The sequence below is a fragment of the Macrobrachium rosenbergii genome, chromosome 23 (assembly GCF_040412425.1).
Source record: "Macrobrachium rosenbergii isolate ZJJX-2024 chromosome 23, ASM4041242v1, whole genome shotgun sequence".
NCBI classification, from domain to species: Eukaryota; Metazoa; Arthropoda; class Malacostraca; order Decapoda; family Palaemonidae; genus Macrobrachium; species Macrobrachium rosenbergii.
Window position 1 is genome coordinate 43,697,768 of NC_089763.1, and position 6,203 is coordinate 43,703,970.

The 6,203-nt window shown below is 38.5% G+C and overlaps 1 protein-coding gene across 4 annotated transcripts in view; it reads right to left on the bottom strand.

The window, feature by feature from the left end:
- LOC136851570 (axin-1-like) overlaps positions 1–5,734 on the bottom strand; it is an 88,619-nt gene extending 82,885 nt beyond the window's left edge. For 2 of the 4 annotated variants that reach the window (XM_067125836.1, XM_067125832.1), the window contains exon 1: positions 5,541–5,734. The gene's annotated coding sequence lies outside the window, so the exon portion shown is untranslated. Of the gene's footprint in view, positions 1–5,477 lie in introns of all 4 variants that reach the window. The other 2 variants (XM_067125838.1, XM_067125833.1) reach the window with 2 other exon arrangements.
- Positions 5,735–6,203: the final 469 nt, after the last annotated feature.

Sequence of the window (6,203 nt, forward strand, 5' to 3'; positions counted from 1 at the left end):
GTCAAGACCTCAGGTTTGCATTTTAGGAAAAATACAAATTACTTTAAAAAATTATTTCTTCCTACATGAATACAAACTCTCGGTCTTTACATATGGGAGACTTACTTCTGGAGGGAAGATTCCGAGTAAATCTCTGAAATGATTGGTAATTTGGCTCACCTGGGTACTCTCTTCCTGGTCATGAAAGAGCAAAGGAAGATGATCATACCTCTGATTCATTGAACAAGAGAGATGTTCAACATCAGATTTCTGGGGATTTTGAATTACAGGGATGTAATATCCTTGATTCGAAAAGGTTTGGATGAACCCACATTGTCACAGACTATAAAGCTAAGAATAACCAACTGGTTTGCTCATAGTCAGTCCCTCTCTCCCCTTGCTAAGAGAAGGAAGGATTTGCATCTACAAATCCAAACAGTTAAATTATAGATAGGATACTCAGTCATCTAGATCACCTGCATACACGCCAGTCCAGAACGTGACGGCTCGTTCACTGTTCCTTTGCCCAATGGAAGAGGAAGGAAGTCGGAGAAAGGGAGGACAGTCCCACGCACACCCTCTACTAGCAGCCGCACACCTTAGGCGAGATGCAACCTGTCCCTCAAGAGCTGGGTGAACTAAATGACCTGTTGAGCATCCACCACATGCTCCAAGGAAAAGGAGTCGAAGGACCTATGGGCAATGTTCCAAGGTAAAAGATATGAATGTGATCTGCATGATTACATTCCATCCCAGTACTCGACCCACAAGTTCTTGAAAGTGCTGGTCTGAAAAGCACTGATGTCCACCAAGAAGTTGCGGGGTACGCTCATTTGATCTTCTAACTAGTCAGAGAAATGACAATTTGGACAGCGTTTCTTGGCCAACTCAAAGGTAACGAACAAGTCAATAGCACTGGGTTGAAAGTCGAGTCTTTTTGGGGGCAACATAGACATACTGTCATTGACAACACAGGACCAAGTAAGTGGAATGATCCATCTCACTGACCACTTTTGAAACATGTAGAAGGATGAAAGGCATAAGCTTCCAGATGTAAATGGGTACCAAAGGTGCAAGAAGACAGAACAGAACAGCGCCAACTTAAGCAAGTCGACGAATAAATGTTGCAATGACATCCATCTTGCTTGGGATGTATGGTTGGCCACTGCACTGTATGTTCTTCTATCTGCTTGTGTACTTCCACTGCAACAGAGCAGATGAAAGGGCACTAGGACATTTTGTTGACCATGGCACTACCGTGGTGTTGTTGCTATCACACCAAGGAGTGTCTATCTTGGATCTTGAGACTCCTGAAAGTCTAAAAAGAAATGTGCTTAAGTCCCAAGAAAGGAAGTGTAGGAGACTGCTGTCCTGGTCAACATTCCTAAGAACGAAAAGTCTCTGGAGGAGGTCAGTGTAACCATGGTACTACTTTGGTGTTGTTGCTACCAAAGAAGTGCCTATTTGGATACTGAGACTCCTGAAATTGTCTTAAGATGCACATAATACTCCCTCGGGTTGTGGATCAACTGGTAATTACAGCAGCAGCAGCTACTGCTTACAACCCCACTCCTCACTACTGACTACATTTTAATAGTTGCATAACATGAAGAAAAATTAATACCAAAAGCCTCTGTCAAAAGTTTGCCTTAGCTTTACTAACATCATTAACATATGTGGGCAACACATGGCCTTATCAAATGTTACCCTATAATCTAACTTACCATGTATTCAATTCACTCATGCCCCATTGCAGTGCAAACTTCCACAGTCGCAATACATGTATCTTTCCAGATAATTATGTAATATCAGTATCATACTTCTGATGAACAATGATTTAAATTTGCAAGTAAAGAATTATCTCCAAACTACACCTATAATTGTGTACAAATGTAAAACAGTTTTTCTGATAGCTTTTGAAGCAATTAGGATAAAGTGACCCATCACAGTGTGTAAGATGGGTTAACCAATCATTTCTGAAAAATAAATATCAGTCCTTACCTAAAAACAAAAAGATCAGAAAAATTACTTCACATACAAAATCAGTGAAGTCCATTTTGTTTTCAGTACTCACACCTATCCAAACTTGATCGTTTCCATAGAATTATGAAAATCACACCTATGCTATTAGCAACAGCACACACTCATAAAAGGAGCTCTTTTTCCAAATACATTATATTTGACAGGTTGCTCATATCTCAAAATCATAAAACATATAGGCTAAGTAGCCTATTAAGGAAACTATGTTACAGTAAGTGAGCACAACTATCCTCTTGACTACATGTCACAGAGCTGAAGAAGAAAAGCAACTCAAGATATGACAGCAGACAATTTTCTGGAGTACTGGTAAAAAAAAAAAAAAAAAAATTTAAGCACGGTTCTTAAAAATTTACAGTTTTCCACACCGCAAACAAATGTTGAGTAATCATAATACTGTAGCTATTCATCATGCTGTTTTAAACCAAACTTTACTGCTAGTTAGAAATAAACCTACACCTAATAAAGATCCTAGACTTATAAGCTAGTATTTTGATATAGTTTATTTTGTTTAGTTACCTGTAATGAGCCATGGTATATATACAAATAAAATCTGATTAGTGCAGCAACATTTATCAACTACTATATAAAAAAAAAATCTTAACTGGTGAGTTAGCCAATTCCCTAAGTCTGAAGATGTCAAAGGCAAAGTGATGGTCTGCAATAACAATACAGTAATGGTCAAAAATGCATTAAATTACAACAGCATATATTGTCACAAATATTTCTTGAATTTCTTCAGAAATTACTATTGTACAAGCAGTTCCCGGTTATCGGCGGGGGTTCCGTTCCTGACAACATGACGATAACCGAAAATCAGCTATAACAGCGCTTACTGGTGCCGATAAGTGGAGATCAGCGCCGAAAATCCAGTCATCGTTGTTGCTAGACAAGCTCCGTAAAACTGGATTGCCGATAACCAGGGACTGCCTGTATACAATGACTCACAATGACATTGCTGGCCACCCATCAATGCCATCAACTCTCAAAACACAATTTGTCTAGTATCTGAATGTCTAAAACAGGCTATGAGAAACTCCGATTCTCTATGGTATATACACTTCAAATCGATACAACTGATCTGTAGAAACTTTGTGCATAAAAGATAACCATTCAGAAAAATAGTTCATGTATTTGGTGAAAAATGGTTTACAGTGCATAAGCCTACATTTTTCATAAAAGATAAGCAATCAAAAAAATATCCAGTTCATGTATATAGTGAAAATTCATGTAATTATCCTAAGGTATAAAATCTGAGATTGATTTAGATAAGGCTAGCATATAAGTTGACATTAGGCTAGCCTCAGTCCTAGTACTCCTGGGTAACTAGTCTCTAGCCTCAGCCCAAGCTTGGTGCTTAGGCTAATTAAACACCAACATATTTAACCTTTTTTGTGCCTAGGCTACTGAGGTCTGTAACCTTGGTAAACACACATTGCTGTAGTCTGAATAGGCAATGAAGTTCATCTACAAAATCAATGAACTGCTCCTTACCCTCCTGCCCTGTTTTTCATCAGACGTTGCTTTCTGATGTTTGATTCACCTTTTCAAGAGAAACCTATTTTATGGTTCACTTGCAATTTATAATAGAACAGTGCAAAAGAACCATGATGAATATTTTAATCTATCTCAAGATTTTTTCTTTTGTAAAGAAACTGTTCTAAATGCTCTATAGTGTTTCTTAGTCTGGAATGTCATCCAGCACCATATTTTGAGTTCTTCTTCAACACTATATAATTGTGTAAGCTTGGTGCGACATTACTTCCCTCACTGACATATCAATGCTGGCTTTCTGGTTTTCAAACATCCCTATAGGTTTTCCGCTAAGGTCGTGATTTCACAATCTTGGTCTCTATGTGGTGGCTGAGATAGAGTACATCATCACTGACTATTAAAAGAATGTGTATAAACTTTGAAATCTTGTAGGAATACTTTGCTGGGACTGTGAAATATCTTGTCAAAACTACCAGTTGTTTTTGAAAATACTTAGGCTAGCCCTCTCAGAGGTAACAGAGATCATATATGAAACCGACCTCGTTTTGACATTTTGGATATGAAGTAGTAGGCTTATATGACTTTAGTTGGACCTAAGTTTTCCTGCTGGTTTTAACGTGACTTTAATGACTCGCATTTATCAGAAATGATTGGTAAACCCATTAGCCTACACATACACCCATCTCCCAATAATGGTCTTACAGTCAGTGTTTTGAGGAGGAGGAACAAACAGAACAAATAACCAAGGTGGGTAAGCAAGGAACTATTGATTCTTCATGATTTACAATACGCCAGATCAGCTTTGGTGGGGGTCATCCTACATTCAGTTAGGCTAAGGAAAGCATGCTTAGAATGTATCCCTGTATATTACTAAGTGACTTATGGCCTACATCAGTTAAGTTGGTAGGGGTCCAGAGGGAAAAAAAAAATAAAAGCATCACCTGTCAGGTGGGACCTGGGATCCTGTGGTAGGATAAATTATAAATGGTAAGGATTGGAGGGATTTCTGTATTTAACAATTTTTTGTATCTATCTGCCTACCCAAAAACCCTAGCTTTTCACTGCAGTCCCAAATTTTGAGATAACGGGCGCTGCAACTCGTGAATGGTTAACCACCCATTTCTGGCAGAAGTGTGTCAGAGCCAATGCTGAGTACGAGGTCAGGGCTACTGTAGGCCTGGTAGGTATTTCTGTAATAGGCATTTCAGAGGGAATATGACCTACCCAGACTTACCTTAACCTAACCTGGGCACCATGTCCTAACCTGGCCTCCTGGACCCTGGCCCCATGTAATCTGTGACCCCTTACTCTGCATTCTACCTGTGAACGTCTAATTCGACATAATCACATTAAAAACTGTCACAAAACTATATTAAACATCTATACCCCACAAAAATTAACCTTTACTAGTCCACTGCAACTGATTAAACTCAGACTACCTAGGCTAGGTCTCAATAGCCTAAGCCTTCTGAGGTGCACAAAACAAAAATACCCTCAATATAGAAAGACTGACACAAAAGTGGCAAAACTTGATCTAAGACAAGTAAATCAGACATGACAGGCTTGTCTGACTTGGCTTCAAGGAGCCCTGCAGACGACGACGGTGGGTCATCAAAAGCTGTCAAAATAAGCTACTACCCATCCCACCTAAATCCTCCTGTCACAGTTCATTAGCCCCAGGAATAGCCTCATACTATAGCGAAAACAAACTTGGCGCTTAAAGCACATGATAGTTGGTGGTAATTTCCAGTTTAATCGTAAAATATAGGCGTTGGCTGGTTTAATAGAGCATGTTAGATCACCAAGCAAACTCGCCGAAGTAGGACATCTTTGACTTCTTCGATTTTTGCTAATTCGTCATCTCTTCCGCAAAGGAATACTCTGGATTGTTCACACGACTAAATATGCATCTAAACTTCTTGCCCTGCAATTCTCAAACACTAAAAAGGAAGTACCGAAGGTCATACCCGAATACCCACAGGGGTCATGGCACAGCTGAGAGAGACGTAAACAAACTCCTTCACTCTCACCTCTTTTAGTCTACTTTTTATTATTCCTTTCTCCGAGGGATGTATTTTTGTTACGAACTTCTTCTACCAAAATGGTTCCATCACTGCGCACAAGACACTTTTATATAAATCAACAATCACAGCAATAATATATTATATGAGAGACATAATTCCTTCTCTCCTTCTTCGCCACACTCTCAACAACTACTGAGTGTGTCGGTACATCTTTGAAATGATTTCGACTAAAAGGTTCACTATTTGCAAATTAAAGACTTTCTTGCTACGTTATTGGTAGTTCAACCTATCTATATTATTATTTTGTGAAGGTATTTATATCATATTACTTTTTTCATATCGTTTATTTCACCTTCCTCTTAAAATTTATTATTTTAAAAAGTGCTCTTTCCAAGTCTAGATTGCGAACATTCCGAGGTTACCCAGATGGCCGCTTGATGGCAGACCGTAAATATACCGCTAAATTTGAAAATACGATAATCGATTATCCGTCAAGTTTTTTATGTTTATACTCTTTTCCATGCACGCACCGAGCCTTTAATTGATGATAAAACTATTTAATTATATCATTATACCGTACAAAGTCTGTTTTTAAACGAAACTATTTATTTATTTTCACCCGACCATACTAACTTGAGCGTGCGCAACAAACAAAATCATACACCAATT